This window comes from Eschrichtius robustus, chromosome 8, assembly GCF_028021215.1.
Source record: "Eschrichtius robustus isolate mEscRob2 chromosome 8, mEscRob2.pri, whole genome shotgun sequence".
Lineage (NCBI taxonomy): Eukaryota > Metazoa > Chordata > Mammalia > Artiodactyla > Eschrichtiidae > Eschrichtius > Eschrichtius robustus.
The window spans coordinates 51,143,087-51,156,349 of record NC_090831.1 but is presented as its reverse complement, the minus strand read 5'-3'; the positions used below and the strand labels follow the sequence as shown (position 1 = coordinate 51,156,349).

Sequence of the window (13,263 nt, the reverse complement as noted above, 5' to 3'; positions counted from 1 at the left end):
TTATTATGCTCTAGTGAAAATGTGAATTTGTGTATTTAGTAAGACATGACTGAGTCTGTATGGAAACTAGTCAAATATAACAGTTGTCTGTGGTATAATGAGAGGTCCATCATGTGAATTGCTAGTTATAGGTAGAGATTGATTAGTTTTAACATAAAATAATGAATTTCATTTCATTCATGTTCCTGTTATACTGAAACAAAAACCATAGCCAGCAGAACTGTTTTAGAAAATTTATATTATAAGGTCCAAAGCCTGAATATGAGCCCAAAGTCTACTATGTGTTCTTTAGGAAGCGATATTTGGAATGACTCATTAGTAGGCAAAGCTAAAACTCAAGAATATTGAAGCACTTTACTTATGTACTATTTCACTAGAAATGGATAGCTGTCTATAGAAATCTGTGTCCTTCCACTAACCATGCAGAGTTATCACTGAAAATTTCAGTCCCATCCTCCTTGCACATGGAACGGGATGTAAGTTAGTTTGTCCTAATGAAACACAAAAGAATTGAGGTGTGCTTATTATGGACCAAAGCATTTAAAAGAGGTGTGTCATCTCCACTTTCCCTTTCTTTTCTACCAGCTGGATGCACAGGATTCCAGACTTTAGGGGATGAAGGAGCCACAAGAGAGAAGAAGCCTGACTCCCTAAATATCCACACAGAATAAAATTGCCCACTGACTGGGAACAACTGTATCCAGCTGGTTGATATGTGAGCCGCAATTAATTGTGTTAAGACATGGGGATTTGGGGGTTATTTAAGAAATCATCATTACACTAACAAATACAGTTCTCCATAATACTCAAATAATGATTTGAGGCAGGGAAAAAGGTAGAGTACTGGAACAAAGAGGAGAAGGGATGAGCACAGGTATATGACTGAGTTTTTGTTCATGTGTGAACAAAATAATCTACTAAACAATGATATAGCTAATAGGGGATTAGTTAAAATGTGCATATTCTCCTTCTACATCCATCACTTTAGGCAACTTTGCTGCTGCTTTATGCAAGTTTTCTGGGCCTCAGTTTTCTTAACCTCAAAAGAAGAAATTCCACTAGATGAACTGTATACTTATTGATTCTTTCAGCTATAACATTCCCACTCCCTATTTCCACTAAAACATGAAGCCATGTACTCTAAGTTACAAAGTGACCTAGCATTTCTCTGAGAAGAAGAATTGTGCTATAGAGTAAAGAACACAGCACCACTCACCTACCAGGATTCCAGGGTTTCCTCTACCTCTGGATGACTGCAGGTATTTAGACAAGTTACTTAAATTTTCTGGACTTCAGTTCCTTCACCTATAAAGTAAAAATAAAGGTAACGTTATCCCTTTAAGCTCTAATATTCAGCAATTTTTAAACAGTCCAATTTGTGTGGTTTTTATGGAAATGAAAAGCCAGGCCATTAGTGTGCTTCTGAAGTAAAGGGCATAGCTTCCCCTATCAAGTGCTATCAAGAAGTTAGGCCAAAATCTATTGACCCATAAATAATTTTTAAGAGGCCATGACATTGGCACCAGCCCTTTTCTCACTTATCACTGTAGTTATTAGGAAATTTTCCCTGAACAGCATGGCAGAGGCAGCAGAAGTACAAATTTATAGTTAGCTCCCAGCCCCTAGGCTAGGGTCACATTCCTCACTGATGATGTTCTCCTAGTGCAGGAGCTCCTCTGGAGACCAAAATGCAGTGCAAGGCAAGTCCTTCCCTTCCGTGAAGCAGAGAGGAGGGCTACTTATGTCACGACTACTCAAGGGTGGGAAGATAAACATTTTCTCAAATTCAGCCTTGAAAGCATCAATTAATTCTACCCATGTCTTTACAACAGGTCAGATGCTCCACACACAGAAAAGTGAATCAACTGAATTTATCTTTCAAAAGAAGTCAGTGGAAAAGAAAAGAAGGGAAAATGACAGGTCAATTTAACTTTTAGTTATTAGTCAGCCTGTGTGTGTGCGTGTGCATGTGTCTGTGTGGGGGGGGGAAGGAGAAAGGGGGGCGAGGAGAGACTATTTATTAATACAGGCATTGCGTTGGAATGGTTAATTTCTACCTATCTCCAAACACCCACCTTAGGTAATTTTTCTCCATTAAAGTAATTTGAAATTTAAATACAAAATTCCAATTTTATCTCTAGCTACTTAGAAAAGAGCTTAGTTTAAATGAAAGGTCAACTCACTGTGGAAAGGATAAACACAAGAAAATGTTTAGCTTCTCAGGGGGTGAAAGTGGTAGCAAAATAAATTTGAGAGATAACGACTTTCAGTTTCTTTTTAGTTTTAAGGGTGTGTAGCCTATAAATGAGAACACACGTTAGGATAATTGGACTAGAAATGTACACATCTTGAGAATGGACAGCTAAATTTGACTGGGGATTTCTAAACCTCACTGCAACCTTAGCAGTTTTATTATCTGCAATGATTATATTTGTTTGCCTCTGTTTCATGCCTTCAGGAAAGACTTGCTTGATGGCTATTAACCTACATGTGATGAATTTGAGGGGCATAAAAAAAAAATCCAGGTTGAAACTTTATAGAATGTGGCTTTTGTAAAAAGGGAATTTGACATTTAAGTCAGCGCTATTATTTCTTTACTTTTTTTGTGTTATTCATAACACTGATTTCTAAGTTTATTTTAATATAGATTTTCCCTCCTGCTTTTTCCTAAGATACCGATAGCATTATTTGACATTTTACATGAGACATTTGTATGTGTTGTGTATATGTTTCATGTGACATAATATGAGGAATTGAGCTGTTACACGCTTAACTATCTGTTTTTTGTGGTTTTTTGTTTTTCGTCACTAATTATTAGCGAAAAAAATATGGAACGCTTCACGAATTTGCGTGTCTTCCTTGCGCAGGGGCCATGCTAATCTTCTCTGTATCGTTCCAATTTTAGTATATGTGCTGCCGAAGCGAGCACTATCTGTTTTATATTTACTTATATTTTGAGAACACCAAACATCATAAACTATCATTGGTGATCACCGAATGAGACCATCTTGACAACCATCTTGGATAGTATGATGTAGAATTCAAGAACACAAGGTCTGACAACAGACAGAAGTTTTCAAATCCTGGTCAGTATGTGGCCTTTGGCACATGATCTATTCCTCTCAAGTCTTGTTTTTCTCAGCTGTAATGTGAGGGTACGTTGGCATCTTAACCATTAAAATGATGCACTTTCTACTTCAAGCAACAGAGTGTTATCTGCATTTCTATTTTACCTCCTTTTTCATTTAATTTGCATTTTATTCATATTCTTTATTGTGTTGCTTTTTACTAATATTTTCTTCTCTTCCTAACATGGGCATCTTTTGTCCAAGATGAAACTGCCTGGTTAATTAATGGACAGTTTAGACAAGGACTCATCATTTCTTCTAAATGATGGTTAAATGGAATCCATGCTAGTTTTGACTATTTCCCTGCTGGGGTCATGATATTGAAGTGTAGGTCTTCTTGAAAAGATCTGAGGCCAAAGGCCCTCTGGACTCTCCCATCACTTTTCTGCCTGACCCTGACCTTTATTTAAAAAAGAAGTGTAGTTTGCTGCTCTGACTTATTCAGCACTTTGACCCAGTTTTCTGTTGAAATCTTTGTCCCACAGTTTGTGCAACATGATTCTCCATAATCGGGTCTTGGCCCCTCTGACCTGAACCAACTGATTGTACCCTGAGTTTAAGTGATCACTCTACTTGGATCAAAGAAGGAAAGAGCTCCTTTCATTCTGTGTCAACACCATCTCAATAGTTGTCTTTCAAACTGCACTGTCTCTTTATCAGGCAAAAGTAAAACATTAATTTTAAATTTGTAGTCTCCTTTAAATGCTACAAAGCCCATATATATCTCCACTATCTTTTTAATTCCTTCTAAGTATAAGACAATGCAGATAAGGCAGGTATTATTGTTATCTTAATTTTACACACAAGAAAGCTAAAACCCAGAGAGGTTAAATGAGTTGCTCCAAGTTACACAGTAACCAGTGTGCAGAACTGAGATAAAATCTCAGGCTTTTTGAATCAGAAACCATTTTTTTCTTCCGATAATATATGACTGACTTGAGCCATTCAACAAGCGTGAATCAAAATGAGGAAAGACTAGGTGCCGATAAACATTTTTTTTGTTTCTCTTTGGGAGACGTGTGGCCAGAAATAACATAATGATAAACTGAATGTAAATTTATGAATAGAACTTTGACCGGAGAGAAAAAAAAATTGACCCTGAAACTCTGCCACCCACATGTAATTTTTATTGAAATGTTTCTAAGCTGACTTGTTGATATAGCCAAGAAAGCTAAGTGTCACTAAAAGAGTGAATTGTTTAGGTACATGGCCACAACACATGGTGTCCAGATCTGACTCAGAACATCTAGGGTATATGACTAGTTGTTAATGTAAAGAATATAGCACCTGAAAGAATAAGATGACATTAAGTAATTTTCTTTTACAAGTACTGTTTTTATCTTTAAATTTGGAAGCAAACAAATATATTTGAGAGGGAGATTACTGATAATTTGCTAATGACATAGCAGATAACATATTTAAGCCTTGATGACTTGAAATTTCCTATTGACAAAATTGAGATAATATGGATGAAAAAATCCTATGAGCCAGTTGTGGGAGACTTTAAGTGTGTTTTTTATTTCTGTATTAATAATATATAATTTAAAGTATTTTACAGTAATTACTTTTCTTTTACAAATTTCCTTTGAGACGGTTAAACCACACGCTAGGTGTAATAGGAAATACTTTGCATGCCTAATTACAGAATTATGCAAATATTCCACCAGTATTACTATCTCTCCAATGATATGGATATATTTTTATCCTACTCACATCATTGAAAGACTTCTACCATCTGGAATAGCTTTCTTGTGAGTACATACCTTTGTGTGGATGCATGTATTATGACTCTGTATACTTCTATTAGGAATCTTATTTAAAAATAGATATTTTCATCTAACTATCTAATTACTTTTACTAGATATATTGGATCTATGAAATTAACTGAACTTCCATATAATTATTATATGATAGAGAATAACTATAGAATTGGTAATATATTGCTGAGCAAGTAAGAATATCCTTCATCCTGTATTCATGAACCAACGTGTACTAGGTATGGGTAAAGTACTTGAAATACAAACATGAATAAAATATGACCAGTGTCCATTCTGAGCTCTAAGTCATTGAGGTCATTGGCCAAGAATCCCTCATGACCCATTCTGCTATTCAGTAGTAGAAACCTCTTCATGCCCCAAAGTGCTCCTTTTCTTTTTCTCTCTGGGCTCTATAGAGCAAGCTACCTTCTTTTCCTCTGGCAGCTACTACTACATCCTCTTTCCCCTAGGGCTCTTCACCACGAAAGCCTGGATCTACAGAGGATGTGTCCTTCTAAGCTGTATACCCCTTGAGATGTGAACGTGGACACAGAATTACTTACAGTTGTACAATTAATCATGATTAAGAAGTGAGGAGAATTTCCAAAATAAGTGCATAGACAGTTCTAGAATCCATATATTCTACTTCTCAATTTCAAGTGTATTTCAGAATCACTTCATGAGTATTTTAAAAATGCACATCATGGAGTCCACCCAGGACCTATTGAATCAAATCTATGGTAGTGAGGACCTGGGAATTCCCATATTCTAAACAAGTCTCCTGAGGGAGAAAATCTTTAAAATCTCATAATATAGTCCCTAACTGCAGATGGTAAATAAAATTCTAGGACATTGGTCTTTAAAGTAGGGTCCTTAAACCCTACTTGCTCATGACAGGAATACAGTATTCCGACTTTTATATATATCTAAAGTAAATTGACCATTAAATTATTTCCTTAAAGCTGATTTTGAAGATTATAGCACTAATACAAACACAAATGAAATACAAAAAATGTAGCAGAGCTGACATAACTTCCCCAGGTGTAAACCCTTTGAACTGCAAATCATGAAGTAAAATCAATGATGATCTCATCAGATATGTCAAGGAATCATATAAAAGTAACCAAAATTTTCAAGACTATGTGAAATATGGAGTCAAATCAAAGACAGTTAATGGTATACTTCCAATGAAAAAGTAAAAAGTACATTAAAATGTTGTTTAATAATTATTTTATTCCTAATTCCTATTTTATGAATGTTTTATTCATACTGCATAGTGCATTAATACAGTAGTAAATGTATATCATTTATTAATATATATGTGTTGGGATATTTTCAGATTGTTTTTACTCAGAAGTATGCAGTCACATCATCAAAACGTCTGCAAACAATAGATGCTGGAGAGGGTGTGGAGAAAAGGTAACACTTCTACACTGTTGGTGGGAATGTAAATTGGTACAACCGGTATGGAGAACAGTATGGAGGGTCCTTAAAAAACTAAAAATAGAACTACTATATGATCCAGCAATCTCACTCCTGGGTATATAATCTGAAAAACCATAATCCAAAAGGATACATGCACCCCAATGTTCATTGCAGCACTGTTTACAACAGCCACGACATGGAAGCCACCTAAATGTCCATTGACAGAGGAATGGATAAAGAAGATGTGGGACATACATAAACACAATGGAATATTACTCAGCCATAAAAAAATGAAATAATGACATTTGCAGCAACATGGATGTACCTAGGGATTATCATACTAAGTGAAGTGAAGTAAGGTAGAGAAAGGCAAATATCATATGATATCACTTATAGAATCTAAAAAAAATGGTACAATGTACTTATTTACAAAACAGAAGTAGAGTCACAGATGTAGAAAGCAAACTTGTGGTTATTGGCGGGGGACAAAGGGAGGAGGGGTAAACTGGGAGACTGAGATTGACATATACACACTACTATATATAAAATAGATAACTAATAGGGACATACTGTATAGCACAGGGAATTCTATTCAATACTCTGTAATGATCTATATGGGAAAAGAATCTAAAAAAGTGGATATATGTATATGTATATGTATAACTGATTCACTTTGCTGTACAGCAGAAACTAACACTACATTGTAAATAAACTATACTCCAATAAAAATTAAAAATAAATACCTTACATTTCAATTAAAAAAAAAAAAGTTTGCAGTCAGAAAAGTCTAGAGACCAAATCTACAGACCTCTTCTTTTATCCAATTAGAGGATTTTCTTTTTTCACGAAGTCTCCACTTTTCATCAGGAAAGTCAATCAAAGGAGAATCTCGGAATGCCCTTTCACCATAGGTGAAAAATTTGTGTTTCTTTGGGACTCCTACCCAGGTGGCACTATTTGGGCACTCAGCCATGCCCAGGAATGGCTTCTTTTTTCGTGGACAAATCTGTAAATGGCAAAATAATTAGCTAACTAACGATTATTATTAAAGCATACAATGCCACGAATGATACCGCTGATTGCTGAAAATGGTGAGAGTACAGATTAGTAGTAGTAAATGATAACAATAATAATTAATGACAGCTTTATGGCAAGCATTGTGCTAAAAGTTCATCAAAGGCAGTCATTTCCTCTATGTATAAATGAGGAAACACCTATATCAAGGAAACTAATTGCTTGGCAGAGTTATAAAAACTTCGTAAGAGATAATATTTTTACTGGTCCTTGGCAAATAAATGGGTATTTGCTTAGGCACCTCTTGGCAAAGGACATTTCTGGGCAAAGTACCACCACAACAAAAGAGTCCTCACATATTAGTTCCTGGGAGTTAGAACACTCTCATTCACCCATCCTCTGTTTTACTGGCTAGGTCTTACTCTTCTTTATGATATTAACTTTTCTCCACTTATCAGACTTCCTTGCCTACTGAATTTTCTGTTGAATTCAGTGTCCCAGAACACATATCTTAATTTCTCATTTAATTATTTGTCTGTAATCTCCAAACATTATTTTCACTAGGCTATAAGATCTGTGAGAACAAGGACCATATCTCTCTCACTCATTTTTATCTTTCCAGAGCCTAGGAGTATGTAAACATATAGTAAGTATCAAATATATTTGATGAATGTGAATGACTGAATATATTAGTCTCGCTTGATAACAGTCATATGCAACTATCACCTAGTGGTATCTAGACAGAGTAAAAATAAATACTAGTTTGGTCTAAGTTTTAAAGGCCTCTAAGTAAATAGAAGTCACAGCACTATGGCTAAAGAGTATAGATAACTGGGGGAGAATAAAAAGATACATATCAGATTAAACAAATTGGCCCTGAATCCAAGATGCTCCGTATTACTTGATCTGTGATAGTAGCAGGCAATTTCTTGATGCTTCTAAACCTCAGTGTCTTTATTTCTAATATGTGAATAACAATAACATCTCTTTCATGGGGTCTTCACAGAGGTAGATGTAATATGAAATTAATGAAGCTTATGCTTCAAGGCCTATGATTTGCACATGTACCTTTCAAGCTCTAGTTAATGAGTGTAGGACAATTGAGAATAGTTACTATTCACTGTTAAAGAAAACCTAAAATGTCCTAAAACCTTACAGCTTTTATATGAAAAAAAAGTTAGTAGAATTTCCTGCAATAATCCGAAATGTTTATATGACCTTGGCTATAACAAGTTAGAAAGCTAAAAGGATCTTTCCTAAATTACCAATAACATACAAATTTTAATAACCTTGATAGAGAAAAGACTGATTTTTTTAATTCTTTCCATGGAAAAAATTACAAAATTATTGTCCTATGAACAGGCCAAAAAAGAATCATAGGAAGGGACTTCCCTGGTGGTCCAGTGGGTAAGACTCCACGCTCATAATGCAGGGGGCCCGGGTTCAATCCCTGGTCAGGGGACTAGATCCCACAAGCATGCTGCAACCACGACTCCACATGCCAAAACTAAGAAGCCCGCATGCCACAGCTAAGACCCGGTGCAGCCAAAATAAATAAATATATATAAAAAAAAGAATCATAGGAAAATGTGTATATGTGCATTGTCTGACCAGTTCTTAGAATGTTGTATTTGGGGTTATGTGCAGAAATAACTATTTAAATCATGATTATTAAAAAATAGATGTTAAATTGAAAGAATTTAACAGAGGAACAATCATCTTATTCTCACCAGACTAAAATTAAATAACATCTTTCTTTTTATTTGCCATTTGTTTCTTCCCATCCCTAAGAAATGATACTAGAGAAGTCACCCTAGGTACAATTAACAAAACAGTGCAAACATTTTATTATAAAATGTATACAACTAAAGCATATTTTCCAATGATGACCAATGTTGGAAGGTGAAAAATGTCCTCTTGCTATCGATCTACAATGCTGAATCAGTGATTTTACTGTAAAGAGCTGATCATGTTTGTTAGAGGAAGAAAGTGCCAACTAACCAAAACAATATGTGTATTCTATTACTCTTCCCATTTGATGTTTGACAAAATAAAATGGTACCTACCCAAACCACAATATCAGGGTTATGTATCCAACGGAGTTTTGTTTATTTGAATCAATATAAGGGATTATGCACGTTTATGGGTTTATATTACCACAGCCACAGATGGTAGCCACTGAATGTATGACATTTTTACATGGATGCACATGTTTTCAATGATGCTAAACTTAATAATTTATGTATTTTTTTATATAGCCTATGAGACTGAAAGGCAGCCAAAGAGAGCCACATCTAGAAATGTTGCTGATGTAAACTAAATTAAGCTGAGCGTAATGTTGTGCAAAACAAAATGAAAATTAAAAATAAAACAAATGTATCGGATGCAGTTTTAGTACTAATCAAGTACTATGGGTCACAAAGGTGATAGACATCATGTGCTTATATTAAATGATTAAAGGGAGAACATCTTCTGTTTAATGCCCCAGAATCCTGTCCTCTCTGGCCTTCTTAAAAGATTACACAGCACTAAAGGGAAGAACATTCTTTATGCATCTGTGAAGAAATACAGACTGTGGCGGATGCAGGGGAGCCTGAATACATTGAATAATTAGAAAATAGTTCCCTAGAGATACAGAATTTAAAGGGTTACTGTTTAGAAAACAAACACATGCTCTGGAATTAAAATAAAAATAAAAATCCTTACCTGAAACTTATTGGAAAGTAATTTTTTTCTTGCAATTAATATTTAGGTCAGCTGATAGCATATAAGTGAAGTGAAAAATGTCATACTGGAATTTAGCAGACTATACTTTCAAAGGAATTTCAACTGTTAAAGCTTAGTATCTCTTTGGTTACTTTCAGCATTTGTAGAAATTATTCAGAAGTTTGGTAAAGTCTTTTCCCATGCTACTATTGCTAACAGAAACACTTTTTAATTTTTTATATGTGTGTTTATAAATTAAGCACACTATGTAAATGTATTCTAAATGTATTCTAATATGTTTTGCTATAAACTGATAATTTATAACTTCTAGGATAAATTTGCCAGAATAGAAAACAGTTCTTTTAATAGTTCACAAAATAAGCCTTCTTATGGGCAAAATTTAGGCAAGTCATGATTCTGCCTAATACACTGTACAAACCATTACTTCATGAAGTTTCATTTAACAGATATTTTGCCTGAAATGCAATCACATGGTATAAATTTGATATAAATTGAGTGGTAATGAAAAATACCTCAGAACGAATAATAAATAGTGAATGTTTTGAAAGTAATAATACAAATTTATAAATTAGATTTTGGAAGAAAATCTTGTTAACAAAGCTGAAGTTTTAAAATCAAAAATGTTATCTTTGATAAATCATCGAACAAAGGTTAATTTACTCCAACTGTACAAATTTTTGATATTAAAAGGAGGGATATTTTTCAAATGTCTAATTACACAAACACACTCACACATGCACATACGTACAATTCACAGACTTTTCTTTGTTTTTTAAAGCTTAGCCCATAACAAAGCTGAAATGTGGAAGAGACCACACAGGTACCATATTTCTCAGAAGAAGAAACAATTAGCTCTGAAGTCTGCTTCAGGAAAAGTACTAGTTTAATAGGTACACACTGCTGGTCTGAGGCTGGGGGTTTTCCAGCAAACACCATTTTTGCTCGTTTGAAGTGTTTTGATGTTAAGAATCCATCTATCATATGAAAGTAAATGCTCAGGCTTTCTATCTTCACCTAAAGGTGTGGGCTACATAAATCCCCTCTATAAAGATATCACCAAAGAAAGACAGAGGGAAAATTGTGAATTCAATCCGAAAAGGCCTTCAAAAGAGATTAGCAAGCAGCGGCGGAGAATTAGATAATAGAAACAGTCTAACAAATGTTTAGAATTGGGTCCCATTTCTCTATATTTTCATCCATTTTTAGAAACTCATCTTAGTGGCTCAGTTTTTCAGAAATTCCTTAAACTTGCTTTAAGCCTATTCATCCTCCTTGGTTGAACAGCACTGATGATTGCTGTGCGTGAGATTCTGAGAGGGGACAGTAGAGAATCATGGAATCCCGTACTTAATTTGTCTTAGCATCATAAACCTTGCTTCCCAACACTTACCACAATTCTAATTTTACATTTATTTGAGAGTTAATTTGATAGTATCTGTCTCTCAACTAAACCAACTGTTGAGAAATTGTTTTAACTCACCATTTGTCTCTAGCATATGCAGTACTATCTGAGTCATAGTAGGCATTCAACATAACATTTGATGAATGAATAAGTAAATAAAAGTGGAGGTGACTCTCATAAAATCCTTTGGCCTAATCCTACTGAAGACCACGGTAAGCAGTAAGCCTAATAGCTCTGCGGATCATATGTTGATGCATAACTTACAGTATTGACAGATCAAACAAATCAGATGGAGTAACGCTAGGCATAAGTTAAATGAGCAGCTTTTTAAAAATATTTTTTGCCCTCTGTTACTTTAGAAAAATTTTCCATCTCTAAATACGGTTTCTTTCAAAATAATCTTTAATCCTACTGAATGTTTATTTTTGTATCTATTGTAGATGTTCTAATTAACTCCTCAAACTGGTTACTAATGTAAAAGAAGGTATAGTCAATGATATAATTTTATTCATTTCATACTTATGCTTTGCATCTAGTTACCTGGAATCTTTCATCACTGTACCTTTCCTATGTGAACTCCTAATGATCCTAAAATATTTATGCACATATGGATGATTTCCAATTAACTCTGGAGTGTCAAATGACAGTGATTTGAGGAATTTACTAAAAGCATAAACTGAATAAAAGAGGAGTAAGCCTATCTTGTATAATTAAGGTAGTTTAAAAATCACTTTTCGTTTTAGAAATCATATATGCTATGACCACATAATTACTAACCAATGTTTTGATAGGTGAAATAAAGGCAAAAATAATCAATAGATTATTTTCCTGTGTGTAGAAATGTATGTTTTATTGTCAAAAGAAAGGTTTATGAAGATATTAATCAGCATTTGCTAAGAGAGGTTGTGGTATGTAATAGAATTAGTACAAAATGGATTCTATTTCAAGACCATCCAATTAGCTAATGGTGCAACCTTGGGCAAACCATTCTGACCCTCAGTTTATTGTCTGTACATAAGCAGGTTGGATCAATAAATGCCAAACCTAAAGTTCCACAATTTTCTGTAGCAACCTCAAGAGTTATCATTCTAGTTCTGATATTCTTGCAAATTTTTGAATGGAGAATTTGAATACATTGTAAATAGTTTGACAGGTTTAATAACTAAGACAAAGATTGAGAAACTCAGCAAAGAGTAGTTTTTTGTTGTTTTAAAGAAAACATATTTTAGTTGACCTTGATGAGGATTAAGTACGTAGACACTGCATGTAAAATGTTTAGAGCCTTAGAGCTCAAAAAGTAGTTGAGCATTTATTATTGAAAAAAATCTTAATGTATGGAATTGAACAGAGAGTTTTAGAGTGTGTATTGGTTGGTAATTTGATATTAAATTTTTATTTTGGGGGAAAAAGGAATAAGTCATTAGAAAATGTCAAAGGAGAGGTGGGATAAGGAAAATAAGATAGAGAGACGATCAATAAAGAATGAGAACTCTTTTTGCTCATAAAATCTTTTAGATAATTGGTTGATGAGAAACAGAGCATATACTCAGCGGTGACGCATTCTGTGTTCTCCGCTCCCGCTTCCTCTCCCTCCTCCTTTCAGAGGCCTTCTCCTCCTCCCGATTGACAAATGCCTAACTAGCACCTACCCAGGAGACAGAATGTGTATGTAAACTATGATGACTGTAATTTGCCCAAAGCTTTAGTACCATCACACCAGTTGTATGTATGTGTGTACTTACGTGTGTGTGTATTATACTTAAAATCTACTTTTATACAGTATACTTTTACACAGTACAAAAAATAAGTG

The 13,263-nt window shown here is 34.5% G+C and overlaps 1 non-coding gene across 1 annotated transcript; it reads right to left on the bottom strand.

Annotated features, from left to right (window-relative positions):
- Window positions 1-2,822: 2,822 nt before the first annotated feature.
- Window positions 2,823-2,929, bottom strand: LOC137768953 (U6 spliceosomal RNA). The gene has a single exon (XR_011074873.1). It is a non-coding gene; the product is annotated as a U6 spliceosomal RNA (small nuclear RNA).
- Window positions 2,930-13,263: the final 10,334 nt, after the last annotated feature.